At 38.7% G+C, this 13412-nt stretch overlaps 1 protein-coding gene across 2 annotated transcripts in view; it reads left to right on the top strand.

The window, feature by feature from the left end:
- The window catches only part of LOC127424681 (anthrax toxin receptor 1-like), a 106071-nt gene that overhangs the window by 84410 nt on the left and 8249 nt on the right, over nt 1-13412 (top strand). The gene's annotated exons all lie outside the window — the stretch shown is intronic.

Below are 13412 nucleotides of genomic sequence, written 5' to 3'. Positions count from 1 at the left end.
CAGCTGTGCATGAGAATATACACTCAGGGGTCCTCCCTGCAGTGCGGGGGTTGTGGGGGTATTTTGTACAGCAGTGATTATGACATCTAAATTTAAGATTAAAACCTTCATTTTTCTTGAACCTATGATGCAACTTGGATCTTCGCTAAATGGGAAAACACCTCTAGATGTTTCAGAATAAATTAAACAAGACATTCAATGATATCCTCTGACTGACGATTTAAACAGTCCTTACAAATGGTACTGTGGTATCAGATGACAACAACATGACATATAACAGGGAACTGATTACCATATTAATGTAACGTGTATTTACATGTCACTCCAAAGTACTTCAAAGAATACCATGGTACTGCCATAGAACGTCGAAAAAAAAAATGGTTTTATCATGTCACCATGACCGCCCCACACAACAATATATAGTACTTTTATTGTTAATGAAATGCACTGAAAAGGAGTGACATGAGGGGCCCCATGAAATAAAAATTGGAGTTTTGTGGCTTTTAGTTAATATCCATTAGCTTTGAGGCCATCTATGTGCTAGTGTAAAAGTTGACAAAATTAGCTGTAGCATGCACAGTATGTGCATTTAAAATGTGCAGTTTCCCTCTTCCATGAAAATAGGCCAAAAACATTCTGATGTTTGCGCTACAAAGATTGTTGTCCAATCAAATGCGCTCTACAATGAGTATGTCCCTCCCCTTAACACCATCTCCAACTCATTCCCTCATTCTCTTCAAGGACTCTTATTTTGAAGTTTTCCCCTGGACATCATTTCCCAGAATTCTCTGACCTAATCACTTCCACCTGTTCCTTATTTTCTCACCTGTATTCCATTCCTTCATTTAGTGCTTTGTGTATAAATACCCTCTAGTTTTGTTAATTCATTTGTCAGTCCTTGAAGTGCTATGTTGTGAAGTGTCATGTTTGTGTATTGTTAGCCTGTTAGCCTTGTAGTTTGTTTTCCACTCCAACGTTTATAATTAAAGGATTTAAAAGATTCTACTCCTGCGTCTCCTTTCTTCCACTCCATGACACCCACGTTACAGATCGATAACTGTGCTTATCAAGTAATTTCATTTAACTGCATACCAAATATAAATAGTGGCTTATTACTAAACTAAAGTCAATAAAATTGAAACAATCAGAATGTGGTCAGAATCGCAATTATAGCATATGCGGCAAAAGAATAATGCCTAGGTTTCTGACATTTGGTGCAGTATTGGTTAAATCTATAACAGGGGTGCATATGCAGTACATAACACAAGGCAAACAGCTGTGCACCATAGAGCAAACACAGACAGATATGCTGCCAAATAGGGATGTTGTTGTCTGGAAAAACCATCTGAAGTTTCCAGCACCTGAAGCTTTAAAAAATGCTGCTTATAAAATGGGTATAGGAGACCAAGGGTGTCCTGAGCAAACCTTTTGGGGGCTTTGTTTAAAGCTACGGTAATTTTTCCTGTTAAGGACATTCACCCAGCCCACCCCACCAAAGCACCAGTGTGTTGTGGCCTAAAAATTGGTTTGGTATGTCATAATAGGGTCATGCATCCATCATATAAATAGGCAGATCAACTTTTAAAAGAAAGGAGAAAATGCTTCCCATAGCATTTGTTGTTGACATTAATGTCCAATCATGAAATTAAACTCTGCTGTTATAAGACATAAATACACTTGGTAAAATGGCTAATGTTAATTTTTAAATGAGTACTAGTTCCATATGTTAGACTGGTAAATCACACTTTTGCTGTTGTTTATGCATTGACAAAATTGCCAATTTCTTATTTAGCCTGTCATGATATCGATATAACGTGGATCATTGACAAATGTTATCCAAGGCAGACTGATCTTACAGTTGAGGTGGAAAGACCCACCCATCCCTCTCACCATCGTTCTCTCGCCTTTAAGGGTGTCCTTCTGCCAGGCCCAAGTTGGGAGTTGGACAGGAGAAGAGAAGAGACGCATAATTAATAAGCCTCATTGGGGCATCGTTGATGAGGCACACCTGAATTGGATGGAGCCTCATTGGCGCTGCCATAAAAATGCAGAGAGTGCCTCTTCTCCAGGTGCTGGCTCCTATCTCCACACTCTGGCATCCTCACAGATCCAAGAGCAGAGCAGGGAGGGTCCGGCCGATTTAGATGTGCACCAGATCCCTGGCATGAATTGGATGCAACATCGGGGGATTAGAGCACGTGTAGCAGCCGACAGGCATGGATGCCAGGCCACCTTCCCCTCACACTTGCCACGGCTCCAGGGAAGACAGGCCTCCAACGGAGCCACTGGACCCTGCCCATGTCCTGGATCATCCTCTGGACACTCTTTATCCTACATGACACCCCCTTTCACTGCGAGGATGCCAGATTCCCCTTTATTTTGGTCACTTTCCCCCTTGGACACTATTTTACCAATTTTTGAAAATTTTTATGTTTATTATTATTTTCTCAAAGGCTTGACGCCACACCCACTGTGTCTGTCTCTTGCTCACCCTGCCACACAGTGAAATCAGAAACAGTAGGTTGACTTTTCTTTATATAAAATCGGTCTGTGCTTACCGAAATTCGAAATACTGCCTCCAGTGGCCAAAGCGGTTAGTGTTGTTGAGTGTATGGACACATGTGAGCTTCATTTTCCGGGTGTAACATCCACAGACAGGCGCCAAAAGTGAGTTGTGAATCAAGTTACTTTTCAGCTGTGAAGAGGTGAATTGGAATGCATATTTTATAAACTAAATCCTTCAACCCAAACCCCAAACCTAAACCTAACCACCAGTGGAGTAAAAATGTAATGTTAGAGGGGAAAATACAACCTCTGAATCACAGCCATCTCTAATTATGTTAACATGATTACTTTCTGGTTTCAACACGGGATCCAAACCCAGGTCTCCCACACTGCAGATATGATGTGCTTCCACAAAGGTAGATTAACACTCAGGAGCCGATGCAAAAATGTCTGATGGGTGATTTAAGGAAAAACATTTACTGCATTTTCTACAAATATATACAATGCTGGCCAAAAGTTTGGAATAATGTACAGATTTTGTTGTTTCGGAAGGAAATTGTTACTTGAATTCATCAAAGTGGCATTCAGCTGATCACAAAGTATAGTCAGGACATTACTGATGTAAAAAACAGCACCATCACTATTTGAAAAATGTAACTTTTGATCAAATCTAGACAGGCCCCATTTCCAGCAGCCATCACTCCAAAACCTTATCCTTGAGTAATCATGCTAAATTGCTAATTTGGTACTAGAAAATCACTTGCCATTATATCAAACACAGCTGAAAGCTATTTGGTTCATTAAATGAAGCTTAACATTTTCTTTGTGTTTGTTTTTGAGTTGCCACAGTATGTGATAGACTGGCATGTCTTAAGGTCAATATTAGGTAAAAAATGGCAAAAAAGAAACAGCTTTCTCTAGAAACTCATCAGTCAATCATTGTTTTGAGGAATGAAGGCTATACAGTGCTTGAAATTGCCAAAAAACTGAAGATTTCATACAAATGTGTACACTACAGTCTTCAAAGACAAAGGACAACTGGCTCTAACAAGGACAGAAAGAGATGTGGAAGGCCAGATGTACAACTGAACAAGAGGATAAGTACATCAGAGTCTCTAGTTTGAGAAATAGACACCTCACATGTCCTCAGCTGACAGCTTCATTGAATTCTACCCACTCAACACCAGTTTCATGTACAATAGTAAAGAGAAGACTCAGGGTTGTAGGCCTTATGGCAGTGGTTCTCAAATTTATTTGGTCACGCCCCCCATTGATACAACAAAAACGTAAAAGTACCAATTTCTTTCCATAAGAGAAAAATCTGTACATTATTCCAAACTTATGGCCACCAGTGTATATACTAATGACTTTAAAAAAAAAAAATTGTGGTGTAACATCAAGTAACAGATTATTAACCCTAAAACAGGCAATGTAAACTACAAGATACATACTCTTTAGTTTCTTATGGGTGTATGAGAGAGTTTCTCACCCAATCTTGTATCATTTATCATAGTTGGGTCTGTTTTGAGTATGTGGGTCACATGATTTGGTTAGAATTTTCTGTGATCGTTAAGTCAGACTGACCTAAACCAACATCGCCACCGATGGTGCAAGGCATGCTGACTTTGTGATAATTAATTATATATGAATCATAATTTTCTTCAGGGAAAAAAAAACAATAAAACTGCTAATATTAATTGTGAACATTGTCTTAGGATGCGGAAGAAGAAAATGACGTCATATATTGTTCATGCTGTTATTTAGCACATTTTGAAGTGTGTGGATTCTCTGAGATACATTGCCAGATTGAGGAAAGAAAAAGGGTTAATCCACAACATCACACACACACACACACACACACACACACACACACACACACACACACACACACACATGTTGGTGCAGCTATCATTATGAGGACTTTCCATAGACATAATGATTTGTATACTGTATGAACTATAGATTATATCCCCTACCCCTAAACCTAACCCTCACAAACTTTCTGCACTTTTACATTTTCCAAAAAACATTGTTTAGTAGTTTTTTTTGTTTTGTTTTTTTTAAGCAATTTGAATTATGGAGACACTAGAAATGTCCTCATAAACCACATTTATAGCATAATACCCTTGTAATTACCAGTTTGTAACCTAAAAACATTTCCTGGTAAACCACTCAAACCTGTACGCTCTCTCTCTCTCTCTCGCTCTCTCTCTCGCTCTCTCTCTCTCGCTCTCTCTCTCTCTCTCACACACACACACACACACACACACACACACACACACGTATGATATGTTTTAAAAGAGGGAAGTCAGAAACTCATAATTTTTGCATTAAATAAAACAGAAATATTGGTGACTTTGAATTTTTTTTTTACCTTAATAGGGCAAGGTATCCTGGGAGATGCAACTCATTTAATCCAAAATATATAAAATATTTAAAAAATGTCTTTGGAAATCTGTTACTTAAGTCCAAATGAAATAAAAAGTGACATGAAATTTTTTGCTAATCATTTTCCACTCTTGTCTGTTTTAGGGTTACATAGAGAGTACATCACTTAATCATTTATTTCAAAAAGTTATTTCACATTTTTTTATTGTTCATTTAAAAATATATATTTTTAAAAGATTATTTTTGACGTGATGCCATGCGAGAAGCAGACGTGTGAATGACGAGCTCTGCACACTTTGCTAAATTGTTTATTATTCTCATGTTATAATTTGGTGAAATTCGATACACCCAGTTACACATTTGCTCTGAGGCAAAACATGGCAAAGAAGTCAAAATCATCGGGCTCTGGAGACATTAAAAGACACTTACGTGTTCAGGATGAAAGCCCCGACAGACCTACGGACCAGGGACTCAATTTGGATGGCGCGGCGGGAGAGGAGATCCAGCGTCAGTTGTTCAACATGTCGGTGATGTTGAAGAAGGTTCTTGCTGACTTGGAGGATCTCGCTGAAATACGTTGATCGATTACGGCGATGGAAATAAAATTCTCTGAGTTAGTTACAAGAGTGTCGGATGCTGAGAAACGAATCGATTATTTGGAGTCTTCGGAGAGGGAATTAACCGCTAATCCGCCCACGACTAAAGTTGATCTGGAACATCTCCTTGAAAAGCTTGAAGATCTTGAGAATAGAAACCGCAGGAATAACGTCAGAATTGTTGGAATTCCTGAGCATGAGGAGGGCAGAGATATGGTGAAATTCCTAGACCAGCTCTTCACGAGTCTGCTCGACATAACAGGCCACAAGTTGGAAATCGAGCAAGCTCACAGAGTCCCAGCTCACAGATTTGCTGAGGGAGACAGGCCCCGATCGATTCTGGCCATATTTCTGAGGTCATCTGATAAAGATCTCGTGTTGCATCAGGCGAGGAGCAAAGGGAAGCTTTCTTGGAGGAATCATAATATTTTATTGTTCCCGGACTTTGCGAGTTCGACGAGAGAAACGTGATCAGTTCAAGGAATGCAAGAAACTCTTACATCGGCAAAAGATCACTTTTGAATAGAAACAAAGAACGGTCGCAAAGTATTTACATGCCCCAATCAGGCAATGTCTTTTATTGAATCAATGGGTGAGTAAACCATTGGATGTTTCTCATATGAGTGGGTCTGACTCGCTGTACTTACTCTGGCTTTTGAGAAAGCTGGGCGTCATTTTGGTTTCTTTTTGTGTTGGCTCTGCCTAGCGGCTGGAGTTTGTTTTGTGAATAACACTTTTCCTTAAAGAAGTTTTTGCATTGATGAAAGATTACTTTTGCATTGAAGTCCAGTTTGAGAGTGGACACTACGAATGACCGCAAAATATCTACATGCTCACACAAAGGATGTCTTTTATAAAGTTGACGGATTGAGTAAGTCATGGTATATACTTTTATGCGGCCTCCGAGTGAATTGACTTGACCATCCGGGGAACCGGGATGTCCGTTTTGTTTCTTTTTGTGTTGGCTCCGCCTAGCGTCTGGAACTTGTGCCGTTTAAGGACACTGGAATGATTAAGTCATCCGCTGAACTCATAACAGCTGGCTCACTGAACATTTGTTCGTCTATCTGTGAAACTGAATGGTTTTATATTAGTTGAAATTTGTTTTGTGGAGGATCACACCTTTAAAACAGTTCTGTGAATTAATCTACATGTTCTGTGTTCATTCTTCCTTTTGGTTGGGGGTTATTTTACAAAGTATTTTCTGTTATGTAATTTTGCTTCACAAATTTGTGAGGCAAAATTGAGCAATCCGATGGCAAATTTGTCGTGGGGGCTCGTGGGTGTTCATGGACCTTTTTTTTAGAGGGATTGTCGCCGGTTGGCGCTTTCGTGCGTGGAATTAATGCACACATTTTTCTTTTTTCTGTTTGTTTTGTTCGGGGGGATGTTCAGTGTTTGATTGTTTCACTAATGGGTAATGTGGTCTGTATAATTATGTTTTTGACACACAGTTTATTTATTTTTTTATTATATCAATATGTCAGTTGTTAATATGAGTGTACTATCTCTCTCCACATGGAATGTGAATGGGTTGGGGCACCCCATAAAAAGAAGGAAGGTTATTACTTTTCTTAAGCGTAAGAAATATGATATAGTGTTTCTTCAAGAAACGCATCTTTCCCCGCAGGAAGCTGAAAAATTTGGGAAGATATGGGGTGGACATGTTTTCTTTAGTGTTGGCTCAAGTAAGAGCAAGGGAGTCATTATATTGGTAAATAAACATTTGCAGATTAAAGATAAATTAGGAATAGTCATTATTGTTTTAGCTGAAATTCAAGGGCAAAGGTTGATTTTGGCTCATATTTATGCGCCTAACACTTATGATCAGGGCTTTTTTATAGATCTTGAAAGGATGTTGCAAACCACTGGCACCCCTCATGATATAATATTGGGAGGAGACTTTAATCTTTTGATGGACTCAGTCCTTGATCACAGTGAAGCAAAAGTGTGTAAGCCCCCTAGAGCAACACTGACGCTTCACAGGATGTGTAAAAATCTTGGTCTTACAGATATTTGGAGACTTTTGAACCCATCTGGTAGGGACTATTCATTTTTTCATCAGTCCATAAAATTTATTCTAGAATAGATTTTTTTTAATATATCCAAGTCCCTCATTTCATCTGTTGTTGATTGCTCAATTGGAAACATCTTAGTCTCAGATCACGCCCTGGTGAGTTTAGAGGTGGTGCCACATACGGAGAAAAAGAAATCATATAGTTGGCGCCTTAATGTGTCCCTTTTGCAAAATCCTGATTTCCAACAAATGCTAAAGGCTGAAATCAGTGTTTATATGGAGACCAATTGGTCCTCAGTATCCACTGTGGGCGTGGCTTGGGAGGCACTTAAGGCGGTTCTTAGGGGTCGGATCATACAGTATGCCTCATTCATCAAAAAATCCAAAGCACAAGAACTTGTGGAGTTGGAAGGAAATATTAAAAATGCCAAAGCAGAGCTGAAGCGCCGTTTGTCATCCGTTGGCCTCAGAGAATTGACTCGATTGAAATACAGATATAATACTATTTTGTCGCAGAAAGTGGAGTTTTGGTTATTCAGGGCAAGACAGTCATACTTTCAGTCGGGGGACAAAGCAGGAAAACTTTTGGCTAGATATATAAAGCAGAGAGAGTCTTTTTCTACCATTCCCTCAGTGAAATCTGCTGGTGGTGAAATATTTACCTCGGCCATTGATATTAATAATGCTTTTAAAGAATTCTACTTTGATCTCTATAGTTCCACGTCTTCGTCTACTGACAAAGATATTAGAAACTTTGTGGAACCATTAGATCTCCCTAAACTGACAACTGAGCAAAAAAATTCTCTTGATTCTGAGATAAACTTGGAGGAGCTTGGCGAGGTTATTAAGGCCTTACCTACAGGCAAGGCTCCGGGGCCTGACGGCTTTGCTGCTGAGTTTTTCAAATCTTATGCTACAGAACTGGCTCCACTTTTGTTAGAAGTTTATACTGAATCATTAAAGAATGGAAAGCTTCTGCCAACCATGACACAAGCCCGGATCAGTCTGATTCCCTGATCCAGTTAGATGTAAAATTTTGTCAAAAATTCTGGCTAATCAATTAAGTAAAGTTATGACATCACTTATACATATAGATCAGGTGGGGTTTATTTGGGGCCGTAGCTCTTCTGATAACATTAGGCATCTCATCAATATCATGTGGTCAGTAGCGAATGAACAATCTCCGGTCGCTGCCATCTCACTTGACGCCGAAAAGGCATTTGATATGGTAGAATGGGATTATCTTTTTAAGGTTTTGGAAATATACGGGTTTGGGAGTACGTTTATTGGATGGATTAAGTTACTTTATAGACACCCAGTAGCGGCGGTACAAACAAATGGAGTAATTTCAGATTATTTTACTTTGGATAGAGGCACCCGGCAGGGTTGCCCTCTTTCCCCATTATTGTTCTGTCTTGCCCTGGAAACATTAGCAACCGCAATAAGAAAGGAGGATGATTTTCCAGGGGTGGTGGTGGGTGGTATGGCGCATAAACTCTTGCTTTACGCAGATGATATTTTATTATTTGTCTCTGACCCCAGTAGATCTATGCCTTGCTTCCACAGAATTATTAATTCCTTTTCTAAGTTTTCAGGATATAGAGTCAATTGGTCTAAATCTGAAGCTTTGGCTATGACAGCGTACTGCCCAGAAACAGCTTTCCAGCCGGGTGCTTTCCAGTGGCCCAAACAGAGCATTAAGTATTTGGGTATTTTATTTCCAGCAAATTTGTGTGATTTTAGTTAGTTAATTTTGATCCCTTAATAAAACGGTTTTCGAGTGATGTGGGCAGGTGGGCTTCATTACATTTATCTATGATTGGGAAGGTTTATGTTATTAAAATGAATTGTATTCCAAAATTCATTTACTTACTGCAATCTCTCCCTGTAGATGTCCCCCTCTCTTATTTCAAGCAATTTGATAGCATAGCAAAGTCTTGTATTTGGAATGGTAAACGTCCCAGATTACATTTCAATAAGTTACATAAGCCGATTGACAAAGGTGGGCTAGGCCTACCCAAGATTTTAATTTATTATTATGCATTCGGTCTCAGACATTTGACTCATTGGTCACTTCCACCTGAGAGAGCCCCTCCCTGGTTCTGTGTAGAACAGGAAGTTCTTGCCTCTATTTCGCCACTGCAGAGCCTTTCTATCAAATGAATCAGAGAAGCTAAGTTACATCCCGTTATCTCGCACTTGAACTCGGTATGGACTAAAGTGTCCAGACTGTTTAATTCTGAATTTTTTTTAAATGTTGCCTCAAACATATGGCTGAACCCGCATCAACAAGTCCCCTTTTTGCTGGTCAGAGTGGATTGGGAGGGGGTTACTACACTCTGTGACTGTATGAGAATGGAGTGTTGAGATCCTTTCAAAATTTGGTTAAACTTTTTGGGATTCCTAGATCTCAGTTCTATAAGTATTTACAGCTGTGCCACCTGCTCTGTACTGTTTTTGGGAGTGGTTTACACCCTCCTAAAGCGGCAGACACTCTGGGAGAGGTGATTACTGCTTTTGGAAAAGGTCATGAGGCATTGGTGTATTACTCCCTGCTAATTCAGAGTCTGGGAGACAGAACTTCAACTTCTCTTAAGAGATTATGGGAGAAAGATCTAAATTTGGTATTGGAGGAGGGAGAGTGGGCTGGTATTCAAAAAAATGTCAAATCTGCATCCAGAGACACAAGGGTTCGCCTCATGCAATTTAAGATTTTACATAGTCTATTGGACCCCCTCTAGATTGCATAGGCTTGGTCTTAAAGACACACCCACCTGCTGGCGATGTCAGTTAGAAGATGGAGACACAACCCATGTCTTTTGGGGATGTGTTAAGATGCAGGAATTTTGGATGAGGATTCAGAGTTTTATGTGCGAGGTTTTGGCCTCTCAAATTTTATTTTGCCCCAGACTCTGTATCTTGGGAGATGGGGCAGTCATTAATTTGGAGAATAAGCACATGAAAAACTGGGTCCTCTCTAGTGTTATGATCGCCAGACAGATCACTTTGAGGAGTTGGAAGTCGGCTGTAGCGTCCCCTTTTCAGTAGTGGTGTTCAGAGATGGCCAGAGTGGCAGCTCTTGAGGAGGGGGTATCCAGAAGACTGGGGAGTCTGGACATGTTTGCAAGTGGGGCAGATATCTGTCTTTTTTGGACGGCTCTCGGGGAGGGACAGTGGAGAGAGAGGTGTAGGGGTTTTATGTGTGTGATTGTTTTATTTATTTTATTTTTATTTTTTTATTAATTAATGTATTTATTTTTGTTGTGTGTCTATGGTCGTGTGACCACTGGGGTGTTGTTGGGGGTCGGGTGTGGGGGGTAGTGGGGGTTGTATATTGATTCTGTATATGTGTGTTCTGCTATGTATATATTTAATGGTTGAATCAATAAAAAAAAAAAAAAAAAAAAAAACGTTAATCGGAGAAAAAAAAAAAGATTATTTTGAACTACTCATGCCAACATTTCTTTATCATGTGGATGTTTATACCACATGACATATTTACTTTAAGCCTCAGAAAACAAATATCCAAATTACTTTGAAATAAGAAATTAAAAACATGTTCATCATAGAAGAGGGGTGTATTCAAGTAATTTTGTCTTGAATTATATTTTTTATTTTTTATTTATATAATTTAATAGACCTGGACAGAAAAATGAGCATCATTGACCCACATATTATTGGGGCCTATGCAGTTCATGGTAATATTAAAGGAATAATTTTCTCATCACTTACACATACTCATGCTGTCTAAAACTCATACGTCTTTCTTTCCTCTGCAGAACACAAAGATATTTTCAATGGGGTCCAAAACTTTCAAGATCCAAAAAGCACATAATGGCAGCATAAAAGTGATCCATAATACTTGAGTGGTTTTACCCTTGTTTTCTAAAGTGATACAATCAGTTTAGAGTATGAAACAAACCAAAATTAAGTCCTCATACAAGTTATATCATGCCATCGGCAGTCCATCTTTGTTTGTGTTCCACAGAATAAAAAAATAAAAAAGCCATACACATCTGGGATGGTATAAGGGTGAGTAAATGATGAGAGAATGATCATTTTTGGGTGAACTATCATTTTATGGACATTTTTATTACATTTATTTATAAAAATTTTATGATATATATATATATATATATATATATATATATATATATATATATATATATATATATATTATGTAAGTTTGAAATTCTGTGCCCTAAAGTAAAACCTCTTGAGAACTGTGCTTTATTATATATGTACATTCAAATTTTCAGCCACTGCAAAAACATATTCAGCAGCACTCTAGTAAATGCGTGTCTTTTGTTGGATAAGTATCGGACATCCAAGAATTGTGGGGTCTGACCCAGATTCTTCACATTAGAATGACGTGAGATCAGTGGTTGTGTATCGTGGTTTACATGGCAACTGTCATCATACATGTCTGTGAGGGTTTGATTGGATCCAGTCATTATTCATTTAAAAAAAAAAGAAAGAAAGAAAAAAAGATGAAAACAAAACCAGGCTTTACTACAAGCTGCTGCCAAATGCATCTGTCCAACTATGCACTGTGGTCAAGCTATCTGAAGCTAGTGTATAATATACACAAGAATTATACTGCAACATTGAATTACATGGATCTATTTGCTAAATTACTGTACACTAAAGAACAAATTATATTTTAATCAAGTGAATAGTAACACATAACTTCCATAACAACAGCACACATTCTGTATGTTTTAGAACATTTAGATTTAGGACCCCTGTGCATATTCTTTTCAGTAAAATACTTACAATCATGTTTTCGATTTGTAGCATGATCATTTTTTATCCATCCCTCTGCTGTCAAGCTGCACCAGTGGTTACAATAGGGACAGTTTAAGCAGAGCAGAGCAATGTATCATAAAATACAGATGACAAACGTTTGGGAATGAAAAATGGACATTAACTATCTGTCAAAACAGAGGGACAGGAACGTCAGAAGCTGTGTTACAGGACATGGTATGAGTGTAAGCATGTTTATGCTTAGTAGAGAAAGCTGTATGGCTTGATGATTGGAAAATTAAATGGAAGCTACAGCTGGCTGCTGTTCCGGCTGCTCTTGAGAGAGAGAGAGAGAGAGAGAATGTGGAGACAGACAAAGAGAAGCTTGCATGAGTGTGCTGTGTTAAATCAATAAAGATGCAACCAAAACAACAGCATTAAGCATCATCTCACCTGAGGAGATGTTTATGCTGCTCTTTTCTCTATGAAAGCCAACAATGACCAGGAGCTGTCAAGCTCCAAACAGAATAAAAAAGAGCCATAAAGGAAGTCCCTATGACTTGTGTGCTATATTCCATGTCTTCAATAGCCATACGATAACTTTTGTGTGAAAAACAGACAGAAATTAAGTTTTTCACTGATAATTTTTGGCAGCTGTAACTGTCAAATCTCATTCCCATTGTCATTTAAACTGTGGTTGCTCCAGGATTGTCCCTGTACTGTAAGAAGCTAAGAGACTACTTGCATACTTGGTGGCACTTTCCATGAAAACAATACACTGTGGTTTGCCTGTATTTTATAAAGTATTAGAGGCACAAAACTATTCATAAAATCTCTCACAAAACTATTGCGTACCATAAAATGAACTAGGGATGTCCCGATACCTGTATCGGAATCAGGTCCGATACTGCACTCACATACTTTTACACATACTTGATCCCCAAAATCAATGTCATAGCGTAATCACTCAACGCACAGATTAAATTTGTGATATATCCTAGTGTGTATATTATACAGCAAAGGCTGCGATTTAATGAACTAAATATATAGTTTGCATGTGAATTGTGAAGCCGGCCGCTCATACACTGAAAACACCCAATCATAACCATCACGTGTGTTCTGTCTGTAGTAGATGACAGAAAGCAGAGCTCTCGTTCACC

Source organism: Myxocyprinus asiaticus, chromosome 33, assembly GCF_019703515.2.
Source record: "Myxocyprinus asiaticus isolate MX2 ecotype Aquarium Trade chromosome 33, UBuf_Myxa_2, whole genome shotgun sequence".
NCBI classification, from domain to species: domain Eukaryota; kingdom Metazoa; phylum Chordata; class Actinopteri; order Cypriniformes; family Catostomidae; genus Myxocyprinus; species Myxocyprinus asiaticus.
The sequence above is the reverse complement of the archived record's forward strand: the minus strand, read 5'-3'. Positions and strand labels throughout refer to the sequence as shown.